The sequence below is a fragment of the Hylaeus anthracinus genome, unplaced genomic scaffold, assembly GCF_026225885.1.
Source record: "Hylaeus anthracinus isolate JK02 unplaced genomic scaffold, UHH_iyHylAnth1.0_haploid 12000, whole genome shotgun sequence".
In the NCBI taxonomy this organism is placed as follows: Eukaryota; Metazoa; Arthropoda; class Insecta; order Hymenoptera; family Colletidae; genus Hylaeus; species Hylaeus anthracinus.
The window spans coordinates 10,471,074-10,488,411 of NW_026534347.1; the positions used below are offsets into that span (position 1 = coordinate 10,471,074).

Sequence of the window (17,338 nt, forward strand, 5' to 3'; positions counted from 1 at the left end):
ACGTCGCGATCGTAGTTGTATAAAATCCGCAGAATAAAGTCAGATTATCGGAGATTGTTTTCCCTTCACTTTTGTCAGACTATGGAAACCAATATCGACGAGGTATGATTTGATCCCACGGTCAATTCCCACGATAATTTTAATGTGGAAATTAGTGGCCGCGTGGTAATTGATTTCCGGAATCTGGCGGTACATCTGGGGCTCTGAATTTAATCGGCGGTATTCGGTAATGAACTTGCCCCCGACCAAGTGTGGACGCGCCTGCAATTACTTAATTGGTCTTGATCGATTTTGAAGAATGCTGCGACCCAACAGGGATACCAATGGGATCATTAGGCGTTTCGAGCGATTAGATTGTGTCATTTTTGCCAGTTTAAACTTCAGGTCTAATTACGTGGAAATTTATGGAGACTGGCTTGGTACCATTAGAAATTTTAGATTCTTTTTTAATCGTCTTATTTAATTTAGACTGTATTTTATTGGCATGTAGGATTTGTAACTGAATAATTTGCATTTAGTTATTTGACTTTTAAAAAATCTTTACTTCTAGACTTTCATTGTTTCAAGTACAGTAATCCTATACACTTGTTTTATTGAAAACTTTACAATGTTAATATCCTTCTTTCTTTACAAGTTCATTCTATATATTCATCCTATATATCCATTTTGATAAACTCTGTCGTAAAAGACATTACTCCTTGGTTATTTGTATATTCACAAATTCTTTCATTAATGTTCGACCTAAAAACACGTGGTTAAATCCACAGACTCGTCAGATTTCCAAACCCTATATTATCTTGTAAACTTTCTAAGTAAATTCCCAAAGGATTGTTTTTACCCAACAGAAATTGAATCTGAAATTCATTGACCACCTTTCATGAGACTCCCTGTGTGAATGCGCATACACGTAGCCCGATAGGACGCACCTGCCCTGTCTCCGTCAGATATCAAGCTGATACACCAAGTTGATCATGTTAAACCTCATGCTGCAAACAACGCACGATGGAAAGGAGTGGATGGAGCGCGTATGTTGATGCAATTAGAAATTGCTGATTCACTACCACTGGCATACCGATTTGCATTCCAGCGAGGACGGAAACAGAGATAAAGGTGCGCACGCACACCGTGAGTTATTATAGTATCGAGCAAGCAACGGTTCCTAAACTATGTGTCGCAGCCCCTCGAGGTATCGCCTTAAAATTGTTTAAGCTCGCAGAAAATTGTGGAAACACGAAACACGTTTGTGATTATTTGAAAATAATAGAATACTTTGATATGGAAACTATTCTTGCATAGTAATTCTTATTATAGGTTGGATTAATTTGAACTTTGAGAATGATGTATGAAGTAATTGAGGTACACGTAATCATCATTAGAAATTATAGATTCTTTTTTAATTTTATTGACATGTGGAACTTATTTGGTGCTTTTGAAATCTTTGCTTCTAGATTTGCGTTGTCTAACTTTTAATTTTTTCTAAATGTTACTCCTGCAACGATGATTTAATTCATTATTAAATTGGAGGTTGTCAATAATTAATTTTGATGACAAGAGAGTGAATGAAAAGTTTAAGAAGTACTGGTATGGAGAATGGAAGCTATAGATGTATCAATTTTTGATACAATAATAGTCAGAAATAAATAACATGTGTGGTTTGTCAAGATAAACACAACAGGTATAGTTCAATCATTAAGTAACGTTCCAACTATTGGTTCGGATATTTTTCACTGTAATCATTTATGAAGTGAAATGTAGAGAGTGGACAAGAATTCTTGGGGAAATATTGGTATAGAAAAAAGAACCGTTTGAGAAAAGTTGGATGTAGCTGACATCACATTTAATAACGTACGACTAAGAAAAAGATATCACACACATACAGATGGAGAAGACTTGTAGATATGTTGTCAAAACACTTATGCAAATGTAAATTTAGAAACGTTATGATACATTTAAAGTACCAAACTCTCAAATAAAATCGAAATATGACCTGTCAAATATTTGAACTAAATTGAACATCCTTTAAAGTATTCTTTATTATATTATAGATGAATAATGTTTAAACACTGAAGAAGTAATAGGGGATGCCGAGAACTAAATCATTAGGCCCACACACTACAATTTGATCATCTTGTATAGAATCAAACAACGATTATACAGATTCAGGATAATCTACACCCCCTACAGATCAGATTTTGTCATCACGCAGGGATTTCAGACTTTTGGTACTGTGTGTACGCCGAGAGAACGGTTCTGGATTGGTGGAAGCAATGGTGGGGGATGGCGACGACCGAGTTACCAGGTCCACACTATCGATCTGACCACCCTGTACACGGGAAATGTCTAAACAGCAATGTTGCCGTATTGTCACTCGGTGTACTACACGTGCTTCCAGGAACGACAGGGGTTGATCCAATTCTTGACTCGTAATTCTCCATCGATCTGGGGCATCGTTATGCTCGTGAGCAAGCGTGATCAGGATCGTTTTCGTTCCGAACGGGGGTGTTACCGGGTTCGCGGCCGATTAGCGACGTTCGGGAACCGTCGATGGTAATTTTATGTCGAATGGCTTCAATTGCGCGCAAAGCACTGTTCCAGCGATTTTGGGCAAGCAACATCGGTGGATTATTGAGATTATTCCTTTTATTGGCAGCGAAGCGTTAATGAAACGCAATTCGGTTGTTAATACTGTCGGCCAATCGAATGCAAGCGAACGGGTGAAATTAATTTTGATGTAGCCGCGCGGAAGGCATGAATGATTGTGGAAAACGTTAATAGCAGGTGACATGGAATATAAATTTCAGTTTTTTTTTTTTTAATTAGATTTGACCAATTAGTTTGTATTATTTTCGTTATCAGATGATTTAATTAATTTGAACTATTTCAAGTGATTTGTTTGAAGGTTGTCAACAAGATTAGGAATTTTCTTGTAAGAGAAGTATATTTTTATATTTGAAATGACTAGAAGTAAAAAAAAATGCAAATATAAACTAATACATTTCCCCTTTAAACATGATTAACGAGTTGAAAAAAACATTTGTGTACCCCTAATTCATGTATATTAAAACCTTTGCTTTAAAAATTACCTCATCTAGTAGATTATTAATAGAGTCACCAAACAATCGTTCCAAGAAAAGTAATTTTCAGTTAATTATTCACTGTTGTACTATAAAAGAGTCTTTACTATCTACAACTGCAACTATAAAACAGCTATCGAGTGTCACTATGCAAGTAAATCATGTTTTATTAGAGACATAAATTATAAAATATTTTGTCCGTTCTGCTCCAAAAACTAATAGCAAGTTTCTTCACTCCTAATTTATTATTATTACATGAATAAACTCGTAGTCGCGATGGAAAGACTCAACCTGACCTCCCTCGATTTTAACCTACTTTTGCAGAGTGGTAGACTATACAGATTCCTCGTACTATACATGTAAAACATTAGGTGCAATAACTCTTCTAATAACTAATTTTAGAAACAAAGTAACTAAAGTAACATGCCTTGCAATATATAAATATCGATCCCCCTCAGTAACGGAATAAATGTCACGGGAAATTTGAAAGAGTTTATAAGACAATGAAACATTTGACACAATCAGATATGCTGAATTGTTTCACAAACAAACTGTGCATATTTTCTACACGATGTCGACCCAGATATTGCCATTAAGAACGACCAGACCAGCTGCCAAGTACCAAGTAATTATTCGGTGGAGTCCATCAGACTCGTATTTTTGAATATTGTTCTTTCTTCTTCTTTAATTGTTACTGGAAATTATATCTAGACGAGAACGAATATTACAGACCGACTGCCAAGTACCAATAAATTATTCTGTACATATTATCAAATCCAATGTCACACTGCTCCTTTTTATTTTTAAATTGGAAATTTGTGTCAAGATGAAAAAGAATATTACGAACCAGCTGCCAAGAATCATTTTTATTCACATATTTATTCTGACTTTTTATCAAACCTATTGTCTGTGGATATTTTTGATCAATGTTCGTTCTTATTTTTGACTTGTTACTGTAAATTTGTAACTAGATGAAAAAGAATATTACAAACCAACTACCAAATACCAAGTAATTACTCTGTACACTTTTGACCTTAGTTCTTTCTTATTTCTTATTCATAACTGTAACTTTATGTCTACACGAACAAAATATTAATTGTTTTCGGTGCCACTTTAGTATTACATGTCTTTACTTTCAATAAGAGAATTTCACGTTCGACTTTGGACAAGAATAAAAATATTCCTGTATAGTTGGACCATTCTGCACACGCAACAATGTTCGAGCACTCATGTCAACGCTATGCACGCGCGGGCAAGCACGAATGATCGATTGCGTCGGGTTGCTCGAAAACTCAACGCTATCTGGATGGAAACGCTGAACTGAATGCGTTTGCGTTAATAGAAAATGGAAACATTATAGCATGTGTAGTCCAAACACGCTTGTTTATTTAATTAATAACCACCTCGACACAGGGTCCCTTCATGACGCAAATGCTAACCACGCAAATATATGAAAATGAAATAATACATGTAATTATTATTAATACACAGTATATATTATATTTTCATCTAGTATATTTATCAATGAAAATACAATAATATGTGAACTTAAGATTTATATACATATTATATATTTAATATGTATAAAAATGTTAATATATGATATATGTGTATTCATTTAATGAATTCGTTAATGGAAATACAATAATAACATATGAATTTAAGATTTATATACATATTATATATTTAATATGTATAATATTGATAATATATGATATACGTATATTCATTTAATAAATTCATTAATGAAAATACAATAACATATGAACTTGAGATTAATATATATATATATATTACATATAAAATAATATATATATATATATATATATATATATATGTAAATTATATATATGTATATATGTAAATATATATATATATATATTATATACTTAATATGTATAATAATATTAATATATAATAAATGTATATTTATTTTTACTAAAGAGTTTGATCATAAAATTCTTCGCGAAATTCTGTATGAATTCTATAGGTTACAAGACAATTCTATAAACAACAATTTTAATATAAATGACCAGAGGTAATAAAGAAAAATAAATAAGTACTATTTACTCTGACACTTTGAAGAATTCCAAACATAAAAATATACTTTTCTCAACTCAGATATTAATAATTCCCGGAAGAGGACCGTAAATTAAAGGTCAGAAAAGTTCTTTAAATAAATAAATAACGCTTGGTCGGAATGCGTGTGCTGTAACACGTTTTCCAACGTGGCAAAGGAAAATGTATACTTGTACTTTCGAATAGAAAAAACAGGTACAGTGTTACCAGCCGGCAGCAGCGTTCCTTGCGGATAGTTTATGCCCTCGTGGGACGCGTACACCCGGAATGAGGGTATAACGTTACGCCTATGCCTCAATGTCGGGCAGATATGAATCACGTCTGACTGTCTGTGCATTGCCGCGGCGAAGGTTTAACGGTGCTCCTGTCAAAAGTGAATTGCAACAATATTTGCGATCCAACAGAACTGGGTTTCGATTTCACGCGAGCTCGACTCCGTGCAAGGACTGATACCCGTTTCGCGTGATAACTGACCGTCTCGCGAGTCGTGCCATCCTGACGATATCAATTGACGATATCGAGCAACACTTGAACGTTAATCAGTGCTTATTAAGGCCCTATACTACAGTGCGCGCGCGGTAAATGGGTGTATTTTTAATAATTTTTTTTCATCAAACGATGAATGTGTTTTTGTTTCATTGATACTTCTATCCAATATGTACAAAATAAGACACTACACAAATTTTCTTATCCAAATATTACGAATAGTTTGCGGTGTACACTGCTACACTCTGACGAAGTTGCTGCTTGGTGGTTGATAGCGATTAAGCCATATGGTTCGTCCGAAGAAAAAAAAAATATATATATATATTTATAAACTGGACATATAGGTTTATAGCATCACGTAGGAAATTTCGATATTTAGAAAAAAAAAATGGCGGCCCAGCGAATTTTATTTCCCATTTTCACAGACAATTTTCATTCTTTATGAATAAAAATAAAATAGAAGGGGACCCTTTATAAAGAAATCCCTACGTGGTGCTGTAAACCTATATGTCTAGTTTATAAATATATATATTTTTTTTTTTCTTCAGATGAATCGCATAGCTTAATCGCTGTCAACCACCAAGCAGCAACTTCGTCAGAGTGTAACAGTGTACACCGCAAACTATTCGTAATATTTGGATAAGAAAATTTGTGTAATGTCTTATTTATGTATATATTGGATAGAAGTATCAATGAAAAAAAAAACATTCATCGTTTGCTCGAAAAAAATGATTAAAAATACACCCACTTACCGCGTGCGCACTGTGGTGTGGGGCCTTAAACGAAGGACATTTAGGCGATCGGGATGAATGGTTTCTTCACGGGGATTAAAGCATAATATTACAATAATAAAATATTCTATGAAACTATCAAATTAGTTTATGATCGCAATAGATGGTGTTGCTAACTCAGTCAACAGCTATAATTTTAGTCCATGGCAAAAATAACTTAAATTAAATAATTACTTCGACAGGCGATTGTGGAACAATATTGTAAATTATTACATGAAATGATTCTTAGAAAAAAGACAGAACAATATGTATTGGGTTGTCTGGAAAGTCCATGTCGATTTTTGGTAGTTCAATAAATATATTGCCATGAACTTTCTGGACTACCCAATACCTTTCCATTAAACCTATCACTTCGTTTATAGATAGCATTGCCTGTCCAAAGCATCTCGGATGTTAAATAACCATCCCTTTATTTAGAAATCGGGAATCTTGGTAATGGATTAAATAAAACTAATACGAAATAAACTGAACACTTCCAAATAAAATTCATCAAAGTATTCTCTCCTAGTCCACGTAACGTTCTTCTATTCCTACCAGTGTGTTTACTTAACAACCACAGCCATCCTAATTGAACTTAACGTCCCATACGATGCAATCTAACGTCAGGAAATGAAATTAATTGGAGATTTAGAGGTTTGCCAATAAAAGACAATAAGAAGAGGATCCAGCAATAAGGTCTGCATTCTCTCGCGATAATTACTATCCCTTTATGCGCGGTGGCCGGTTGAATGAATTCAATTGCACGCTAGATGCACCACTCTGACTTCCAGCGTCGCACTCATCAAAAGCTTGCTCTCAATGGACGTCTTAAGTGGGTTATCCTTTAGGTCTAAACGTAATACAGTGGCGCACATGATCGCCTGGTCCATACCGCAGGCGCTGAGAACGATAATGCAATCCGAAATTATGTTTTAATCGCGTTAAAACTTAATTCTGGATCCCTCTGCATTAAAGCTTAAATGAAGAACGCAACATTTACTCAGGAGACGGTAGAAAATGATAAATTGGTATTTAGAATGGAAGGAAATGTAGATTTATCAAAAGTATTGGGCAAATTTTATTAGAACATTATTATTTATTGCAAAGGAATTTATTTGGAAGGATGGTATTCAAAATATAAAGAAATATTTATAGCGAGTTTAAGGGAATGCTATTGTTTATAGCAAAAGAATTTATTTGGAAGGATCGTTATCGAATCCTAAGTATAATAGTAATAATTAACAAATCTCTGACCAAAAATTAACCTCACTTATCCTTCATTTTTGATTAAGCTCTTCCTCTCACCCAAGCATCTGACGAAGCCCTACAAAAATTGAAATCTTATTCTCAAGTCTTCCAAAAATTAACAAATCTCTGAAAAAAAGATCCTTCGCATTTAATAAAACTTCCATGGATGTCAAAATCTTATGATTAAGTTCCCCAACAAGGAATAAAACTCTAATAAAAAATTAACCTACTTAACCTTATCGATCAAACTCTGTCCCTCACCAGAGGACGTAACAGGTGACAGTAAACACTTGTGATCGTTAATGCACGTCCTTGACAAGGGCTGAGAAATTGAGGTCACAGTACAAGGACATGTTATTTTCCTTCGTTTACCCGATAGGTTAGGGTCGTTCCGGAAATACGTCCATTAATGTTGTCCGCGACTGGTAGCGATAGTCTGAGTAGGCAAGTGACTCGCGATACGCCCATTACGAGCGCTTTCGAGTGCCGCGAGACTGCGTACACTTTAAAGCGGCAACGACGCACAGTGGGGCCGATGGCTTCAAAAGGTGGTGAAAAGTCGAAAGAATTAAAATACACCTGGATCACTAATTTCATGTAGATTGGTTGCCTAATATACTTGTGAACGTGGGGTAGTCGTTTTTTTTTTTTTTATTTTTTTAGCTACCTGAAAGAATGGAGAGAGACGAAATGATCGATTTTACGCATTCTCTGTCTTATGTAAATAGAAAGAAATTTTTTAAACAGGTGAACCCACGGTAATATTTGGATTTGAATCACGTATGAACTTGAATCAGACCACAACTGAACACCGAAACAATAACGTAGCATTACTAAAATTTGCCTATGACTGCTGCACAATAAATATTTTCCATCTCTAGGGTAGTAAAATTAGAAAAAAATGCAAAAATAATGCTTGACGCACCTTGATCCAGGCCAGAGTCTTATTGGAATGTGTTTCTTAGACTTCTTAGATTGTGCCCATTTGTTAGTTGAAACAGTTCTTTTATTTTCACATTCAAATGTCGAGGCCGAAAGAATATTTTCTATTTTAACAGATGTTGAAAATTACAAAAGAAACCGATTATCTAATGATACCGTTGCTTCAATTTGCGTAGGTTGGTTCAGCTTTCAAGCCGAAATATTAATTGTACAAATTTTGAAGTTGATTCGAGACATGTCCATAATTAACCGTAAATAATTTCCGTCACCTATTGACGCTATTGGCCCCACTGTGCGACGGCCTAGCTACCTTGTGGAAACGGTGCGCGGCGACAGAATGCACCGGTATTCCCCGTCACGGAAGGTGCTCGTCCCTTTGTGTATCGAATTGTACACGGCCACGGTAGCGTTGCAAGGTGCATGGAATATCAGTCAGAGCGTGTCTCATTATCCGGTGACTTGGTGATACAGATTCAACGAGGCGAGGGCGACTGTTACGCGACACTGTTGTACACTTTTGGTGGCTGACGACTTGAACGTTTGCTCGTCGGTGGGATTGTTCAGGTTTAGGTCCAAGGCTCGAGATACGAGCTGGTGCTTGGTAAAGAACAAGCAACCTTTGAGAGATTTAATTTAGAAGCGGATAGATTACGATTTGTTTATTATTCAGGAAATTTTAGTTCGAATAATCGAAATTGAGAAAATACTTGTTGGTCTGGTATTTTTGAAATTCTTTTTCTTCGATGCTTATAGTCAGACTCAAATATTCATATCCTCTATGTCTACTGAAAAAAGTTGAAATCAAATGGTAGGTTGGATGTTTTCAAATAAATGTTTCACTATTAATATATGCAATTTATTCATGTACTTGTTACTGAAACATTTATGTGGAAACATCAAACCTATTAGTTAATTTAGAGAAATTTCTTCGATAAACATACAGAGTGCGAATACTTGTGGGACTGAATCAGTATTAATAAACTATTTATGTAAATAGTGTATGTATGTTATATAAACTATGTAACTTGGTATTTTTCTAACAGAATGTAATGCAACGTTTGTAATGGTAAATTATAAAACCTAGAGAAATCACGACTTTATTTGGGCACACTTTGGCACTATTACCATTGTTTAGTGGTTGGATTTTAAAGTGACCGAATTTTGTCGTAATCTTTGTCGAGCCACAAGAGTCAACCATGGACTTGGAGAGTTTATTATTGTTTGTCAATAGCAGTTCTGAACGCCAGAGTTTGGGAGAACGTGATCGAGAGGACTGCGGTCCTGTTTTCCAAATTACGGACACGTGCCACGTTTCCGCATAGCGTACCTGAACCATGCGACAAGATCTTGTGGGTCGAATGCAAAATTTAGGAAATAGGAATGTCCTCGTTGCTGTTTCTATGGTTACACTTCCATCTACACCCTGCTAAGAATATACAGGAAGATGGATTTGGAACTGTAGTTAAGATTTGTCGTATAAAAATTATTTAGGTATAATATTTAAATGATTTAAAATGAAATTGAATTTAAAATGATTAAGAATATTCTAATTAAATTATATGGTACCTCTTTTCAATTAATTTTATGAGATTGGGGATGTAATATTGAAAATAAATATAAGCCTATTATAATTTGATTATGTGTTTATTAATAATTTTTATCCTATATTATTTCATAACTGGCTTTGAATCTTTTAATTTTCTTCAATCATCCTAAGTTTTTCTTAACTTAGATTGCAATACTATCAACCTCCCCTTCATCAAATCCTCAAGGTTGGTACGCGAAGAACATACATAAATCGAGAAATGCACCAGATATCAAAGAATTATGCGTCACACTTTATCCTAAATAAAACAGATGATATCGTTTAGATATTTTCATGACGTGTCTGGAGTGCAGACTCTGGACCTGCATGAAGCAAATTTTGCTATGAATTTCTATGAGACAGATGACGCTGAAAATGTAATGCGCACTAATGATAAGCACATGAAGTCATTGAAGCAGTGACATGGCGATTTATACTGTTCGAGGCTTCGGCGTGCAGGTCCCATACTTTGGAGCAGCCTTACAATGTTTGCAATCAGGATTGCAGACATAGTCTCATTAAAAATCAACTGGCCTCTAAAAGCCACTTTCTTAGCAATAAATCACATTAGACGCGACTCTTTCGAACCACTCGAGCTTGTCTCTCTGTTTAACCCACTGACATCATAATCTTTTTCTCCCCTACTTTCACTGTAGCATCGAAAAATTGTCAATAATAGGATATATGTTCTTTATAATTATTATTTATATTTCGTCATTTAATTTGCTGTTTCTTGAATCTGTAGTAGAGCAATTATTTCTTTTTAGCTATTAGTATAATTATATTTGTATTCAAGGCTTTATTATGCTTAAAAATGGTTCCTGACTGTATATGAAAATGTTGCAATTAAAATATTTCACTATTTTCTTTCAATTTTCTGTTTCTATATAATCCATATTACAGTGACTATTTTTTCATTAGACTACCAATTATTATTTTCTGTATCGAAAGCTTCATAATGTTTGAAAATGGCTTCTCGCCCAGATGTTGAAACATCTCAATTAAACTGCAATATGGGCTTTAGTAAAACGTTCATCGCAGGCTGATCAATGACGATATAATTATTCATTCTTAGTTATTTCTACTTTCATGTTAACTCTGTATCGCACAACCTAATCGATTGGGATCAACAAAAACATTCCCTATGAAGTTTATTAAAGAAGTTTCACAAAATTTATGAATGGGGACATTTAAAATTGCTGTCACCAGGTTCAGTTACTCATCGATCGGTATGAGTATTAATTAATTCACGGACTTAAAAATACGAATGGAATAATTTGTTTTTTGAACGATAGAATAAAATTCATTCGATAGAGGGGATAAAAGTAACTCAATTTATATATAATCATCCTATTATATAGGGTGGTTCTAGAAACCGAGTAAAGCTCCAGAGACTTCATAAACAAGGATGCCAAAAAACAAGCGTAATTTAGAATGTATGTTTCCATAAATACAAATGGATATTAATCACGTGTTCCAGGAAGCTATAAGGCTCCTGAGGCAAAGCTCTCCTGTTCTATATACGGGTCACGGACTCCTCAGCGAGGACTGCCCTGACCCACATATGTATAATGTAGATCAGGGAACGTGTTAATACGTAGACGTATAAGAAATTGCACTCATTTATTTTCAACGAAAGTGATTAATAATGCACACTTGGCAATTTATTATATACAGAATGATAGACAGAGTGACTCGAGAAACTGGGGCGGGCTGTGGATCTTCTCTAAGATGATGGTACACAAAATTGATGCAAGGAAAATGCTTAACTATTTTTTGATGACACCACGTTTTGGAGTAAGGTGCTGTTGCACCTGCTTCTTGACATCTTTATTTAGAAAGGAATTACTGCTTCTAGAACTGTTATATTCGATACATCATTTCTTAACACTAGAATTACCTGGAGTTCATGTATTAGGTTGTCCCAAAAGTTTCTTTCGTAATTTGCACTGAATTATTTGTGCGGTAGTGTTTATATAAATAGACAATCTAATTTCTTAGATGTTGATGTTGTACCAGTAATGGAGCAAAATGAATCGTACACAATTCAATAATGTAACATTAGACATAAAATATTGTGTATGTATTATTTATTAATAAAGCTAAAGAAATTTTTGGGACAATCTAATACTATGGACTTCTTTGTAAATCACTGGATTAATGACAAATTAATGTTTTTGCTGAATTTTTGGTGAAAATGATTGGAACAAGGAATTAATTAAACATCAGCATTCACGCAAGAAATTATTCCACTGTTATTTTTAAGTCCACGATTTAATTAATATTCAGACAGCAAGAAGTTAATCCAGGTGATATTGTTATTAAATGTCCCTCTAAAAGAACATCTAACACAAATCTCATAAAACTTTTTAAACAAATTTTACAGGTATTGTTTTTATTGGTTCCCACCGATGTGATTGTAGAAATGGTAATTGCAATTGCAGTTGTCGATGAACGAACCTAACTGATCTACCTGTCTATTAAACGATCATTTATGTCAGTAGATTAACAGAAAGATGAACGATACCTTCAAAGTTTCCTGTTAAAGATGAGAGACGAACTGGTGAGGCAGTTAATAAATAGATTTAGCCTCTCAGAGACCTTCGGTGTTCATCACTCCTGACCTTCTAAGACAGCTGAAGGTTTAATAAATTTAATTCAATTTCACAAAGGGACATGAACGCCTCCAATGAATAGCAAGCTTCAGAAATAATTCAACATTCTGCCAGCAACATAATCAACAACACACAAGCAGTTGAAGGCTCTACATACTCTAGCTACACATGAACCGTGCACGTCGACGCAATTCTACACACATAAACTTGCATCGCGAAACAATCATGCCACCGGCAGCGGTTAATCCTCGAACACGGACAAGCTATAACCCCGTTTCGAATGAAAACCGATCACGGAACCCTGCGAAGCTTTCTATCGAAGCTTTCTCCCCCTAGAAGACATCGAAAACGGAGTTAACATTCCCTCGTCGGCCCGTTAAACTAAAAACAATCATTTTCGGCCCCTACACATCGAACATCACTTTGTACAGCCACTCACCACATGAGATCTATGTCTCTTCTCCTTAGAGTGATGCTTAGCGTGATGCTTGCTGCTTCTGTGAGGCGGATAAGTGTGGTAAAATATGAGGTCGAAACAAGGCTGGCGTCACCTGACCTCCGCCATGTTGCACTTCGAATGCCCTATCTGCTGGCTGCTTTGATGATTCTGATGGCTTGGCACGGTCAGGCTAGCCGAGCACTTGCTGTGCAGCTTCCTCGAGGCGCTGCTCGCCTGCAGGGTCGACGGTACATTGGCAGACTTCTCGTTGTTCTGCGTCGCGGTCTCCAAGGTCAGGGTGTTGTCGTCTAGGTCGACGGCGAAGGCGATACGATGATGCGGAGGCACGATCTTCACGTTGGACCCGATAGGCGTCACCGTGGTGGCCGGGTCCAGCTTCACCAGGGCCGCTTGCAATTCCAGGGCATCCATTTCGCGCGATCTGAACGATCCAGCCTCGCGATCTTCGCGTATCAGTTTTGGGAGTTGTCCACTGACTACCAGTGCGTTTGGACCATTTGAAACAACTTGGAAGCTAAGGGTATTGGGACGCTTGCTCGGAGAGACATGGAAACCTTCACTGGAGGGACCTGCAAGCGTCACGGACTTCTGATGAGCGTTACCGTTCGAGACTTGCTGGGATTTTACGAATTCGGGGAATTTGGGATATGTATTAGATTGTCCAGAAAGTTCGTGCCAATTTCTAAGAAAAATTCAAAAACACGTTTGAATTTTAATATATATTTATTGAATTACATAGGTGCCATTTTGTTCCACAACCTTTCCAATTTTTAAGGGATGTGTACATATTATTTGTTTTCAACCACTTCGATATATTCAGACCTGTATCACCTGCCAAAAATCGACATGGACTTTCCGGACAACCCAATATTTTGAGAAATAAGGAGGTTTTGATGGACCGATCAAGTGTGGAATTGGGATAGATTTTAGATGACAATTCAAGAGGTCAGGAGCTGGTTATCACCTGGTAGTGTGGTTTGAAATGATTTGAGGGCTGAGGACTCTGGAATACTTCTCTAGAAGAATATGGAAGCCATCACTGCATCCTTCACTTCGGTATTACTTGGAATTTGAGGACTTTCGAGTACTTATTTTGAGGTATACGAAGGGTTTTTGAAGGTTTACAGTGCAAGTGTAGAATAGTGACAAATTCTAGACGACAGTCCAACAAATCAGATGTTGTTTATCAAGTACAAGTGTGTTTTGAGATGATTTGAAGGCTCATGATCTTTGTAATGCTTCTATAAAAAGACATTTAGAGTTATAACTGTAAGCTTCACAGATTGTCTATCGGTACGTTTGGAATATTTTAGTGAAATTGATGTATGAAGACTCTGGAAAACTTTTCTAGACTAAAATTTCTAGATCTAGACTAAATATTCATTGGTTTGAGCTGGTAGTGTTCTGGACCACCTATCAGTCACTTTATGATCTCTGATTTAGGATATAAGAATTCTAAGGGACTTTTTTAGAGAGATAAAAGTCTTCAATGGTAAAAAATATCAGGTCACGAAAGAATCTCAATCATTGTCGAATAGTCTACTGACTACTGATCGATATGTTTGCACGATTTTAGGCAAAATAGGACCTGAGAATTCTGAAGCCCTTCTTTAAAAGGCCAATAAAAAGCTTGGCTGGTATTAACTGCTATCTTCAAAGATTCTCTACCAAGATGTTTGGAGACATTTGATACAATTTCGAATCTAAGGACTCAGGGCCATTTTTCTGCCAGGACCAGGAAGTCTCCAACGGTCAGACACTCAAGAGAAATCGAATTCGGGCTCACTTCGCTGACTGATGGCTGGGATATCGGATGACGTTGAGCGAAAACACCAGTTCTTCCATTTGGGGGGATCGTCGGCTCGTTTTTCACGTCTTTATCGCGCCGCTCTCTTCGTGTGGATATTTTCGTACGCAGAATGGAATCATAGGAGAATGGCTTGACCCATGGATTCTCTTCAACTCGCGCATCGAATCATCGCGGAAAAATGTTCGATCTCTATTTTTACACGCTTCCACGCCCCCGATGCTCGTTAGTTCTCGCGTTTGGGATGTCTCTCGATCAAGGGATTCGCATTATTCCGCGGGAGGATCGTTAGTCGACGTGGCAATTACTATTTCACTTTTGATCTTCGAGAGAACGAAACGAGTCACCGGTGATCGGCTCTGCTGGAAACTCTGCAAGAAGAGACGACGTTTGAGTCTCGCGAGGCGACGAGCACACGACACTCCACGGCGAGATCCGATCGATGCAATTTTAACCCTTTCCAGAGATGGAATAGTAGGAACGAAGATGAAAAATATTTTTAAAATAATTGAAACTATTTTTCTATTGATATTCAATAGTTCATTCTTTATCAAACGTTATTTGCTCCAAAATTAATTATCGTTACGTTAAGAATCTTGTGGCTACTTATTTATTTGCAATTCAATGGCATTAATCTTATCTATACATTGAATTAATCTCTTTAATGACTTTATTAATGACTTTATAGATCAAAACATTAACTTCATGATTGAATACACCCAAAAAGTATGGAGTCAGGTGTACATATGAATAATTGTTTCACAATTTCAATAGATACAATGTACAGAAAATAATGTTGATTAAATGTTAAAATGGGAGAAGTATATTGTCAGAGACACAAACGTGGGCGTGGTAAAAATGATTGTTACAAAATATACATAAACAGAAAAAACCATAAGTATATACTTTTATTAGATACAACGTATAAAAAACAACGATAAAATAAATGTTAAAACGAAAATTCAATTTTATTGAAAAATAAAAATATTATTTGATGGCGTGTAGCAACATTCCTGAAAGGGTTAAATTGCCACCGATGACGTTAGGACTGGTTGCTCTCCGCGACTCGTTGCAGGCTGCACGCGACTCTCCGAGCGATGGAAATTAGGGTTGTCACCAAGTATCAGTACGCGCGTCGGTCATTGGGACGTTTTATTTTCCTCGTGAAATCGCGTGACCGGTTCGTTACACGTAGGGGAACGATCTTTGAGATTTACCACGATGTCTGCGAGTAGTTTATTGTTCTACTCGCGTTCGAGACGTACGCTGCGTCGAATAGACAAGTTTATGCTCGGCTACGCCGGTGAACGATACTGCTGGCGTGGAACGGTAAGCTTGGTGCTTTTGTGCGCACGTTTTGCGTGATCTTTGGATTCCAACAGCAACGACACCGTACGTTGGTTGATTATTCTATGATTTCATACAGGGTGTATCATAAAATGTAGGCACAACAATGGTCAATCACTATTTTGGTCTATCTTGGAGTTGTATTTGTTTCCAGAATCTCAGTGTTTTAATCAATCTGAATTGTTCAATTTTTAGTTTTCTAATTATAGTTTTTTTTTTTGGAATTATGTTATAAAAGATTTGTTTGTTTAACATACACTGGCAAGAGAGGGTTCAAAAGGTTAGCGATTCAAAGGAGAACACTATAATTTTATAATCTGAAACTAAATATTGCAACAGCAATGGATTTTTTATGATTTTATGGGACATCCTGTATGTTAGTGCTCACAAAGCAGGGTGTCTTGAATGAAGTTAACCAACAAATGATGTCTACTGGCCAATTGATAAGAAAATGCTGTGTTTACGAGCATAGTACAAAACGAATACAAAGAAGCAGAGAAACGATGGTAGTCGTCAACTGATGGAGGTTCGATGAAGAAGATGAATGACATAATTGTTTTACACGTACAAGGTGCAACGTTAGATTAACTCGACAAAATGATTCAAGTTGTAAAACGAATCTAAAAAATAGTTAATTTATTATTCAATTTGCTAGCAGCTGTATAAAAAAAATATATATATATATTGTAACAACTTTCAACTATTTTCATTTTTCCCTGTATAATTTTTTAAATTTTGTAATAATAAGTCCCATGAGGATGCTAAATAAAATATAAATAAATTAAAAACTGCACGTCGAAATATTCTCATAATATTGTGTAAATGATTAAAGTTATTCTAGGCAGTGAACATTTTTTGTACTTTGACCAATGTTCAACTGAATGAAGACCATATCTGGTTTCAAGTAGAAATCTACTGTCACTAA

The 17,338-nt window shown here is 35.9% G+C and overlaps 1 protein-coding gene and 1 long non-coding RNA gene across 2 annotated transcripts in view; both read right to left on the reverse strand.

Moving 5' to 3' along the window:
• LOC128890403 (dual specificity tyrosine-phosphorylation-regulated kinase 2-like) overlaps positions 1-17,338 on the reverse strand; it is a 410,245-nt gene that overhangs the window by 197,581 nt on the left and 195,326 nt on the right. The window lies entirely within an intron of this gene.
• LOC128890442 (uncharacterized) overlaps positions 13,675-17,338 on the reverse strand; it is a 33,664-nt gene continuing 30,000 nt past the window's right edge. Inside the window, exons 2-3 of the long non-coding RNA XR_008460613.1 lie at positions 15,046-15,437; positions 13,675-13,828 (exon numbers count right to left, since the gene is read on the reverse strand). This is a non-coding gene — a long non-coding RNA (uncharacterized LOC128890442). The remainder of the gene's footprint in view (positions 13,829-15,045; positions 15,438-17,338) is intronic.